This window comes from Bos indicus x Bos taurus, chromosome 12 (assembly GCF_003369695.1).
Source record: "Bos indicus x Bos taurus breed Angus x Brahman F1 hybrid chromosome 12, Bos_hybrid_MaternalHap_v2.0, whole genome shotgun sequence".
NCBI lineage: Eukaryota > Metazoa > Chordata > Mammalia > Artiodactyla > Bovidae > Bos > Bos indicus x Bos taurus.
The window spans coordinates 62,967,394-62,968,567 of NC_040087.1; positions in this window are offsets into that span (position 1 = coordinate 62,967,394).

Genomic DNA, 1,174 nt, shown 5'->3' on the forward strand with positions numbered 1-1,174 from the left:
AAAACCACTATGAGGTACCATTTCACACCAGTCAGAATGGCTGCGATCCAAAAGTCTACAAGCAATAAATGCTGGAGAGGGTGTGGAGAAAAGGGAACCCTCTTACACTGTTGGTGGGAATGCAAACTAGTACAGCCACTATGGAGAACAGTGTGGAGATTCCTTAAAAAACTGGAAATAGAACTGCCTTATGATCCAGCAACCCCACTGCTGGGCATACACACTGAGGAAACCAGAAGGGAAAGAGACACGTGTACCCCAATGTTCATCGCAGCACTGTTCATAATAGCCAAGACATGGAAGCAACCTAGATGTCCATCAGCAGATGAATGGATAAGAAAGCTGTGGTACATATACACAATGGAGTATTACTCAGCCATTAAAAAGAATACATTTGAATCAGTTCTAATGAGGTGGATGAAACTGGAGCCTATTATACAGAGTGAAGTAAGCCAGAAGGAAAAACATAAATACAGTATACTAACGCATATATATGGAATTTAGAAAGATGGTAACAATAACCCGGTGTACGAGACAGCAAAAGAGACACTGATGTATAGAACAGTCTTATGGACTCTGTGGGAGAGGGAGAGGGTGGGAAGATTTGGGAGAATGGCAATGAAACATGTAAAATATCATGTAGGAAACGAGTTGCCAGTCCAGGTTCGATGCACGATGCTGGATGCTTGGGGCTGGTGCACTGGGACGGCCCAGAGGGATGGTATGGGGAGGGAGGAGGGAGGAGGGTTCGGGATGGGGAACACATGTATACCTGTGGTGGATTCATTTTGATATTTGGCAAAACTAATACAATTATGTAAAGTTTAAAAATAAAATAAAATTGGAAGAATAAAAAAAAAAAAAAAACTTTTACAAGTAATTTGAAAGTCTATGATACAGAGTGACCTATAATTACTCTGGGTCATGGATTTATATCATGAACTTTCAAAGGTTGTGAGTAAGCCAGATCTGGCTGATTACTCAGCCTAGCTGTCCAGCACCTTGCATCCCAGAACCGGTTTTATCATTCTCCCCTGTAGAACTCAAAAAATGATCAAAACTTACATTGTCATTCAATACTACTCAGTAAAAAAAAAAAAAAAAAAAAGCTGCTTACAATGTTAAAAAAAAGGCTATTTAAGTCATAAAATATTCTTTCTTATTAAGAAAATAC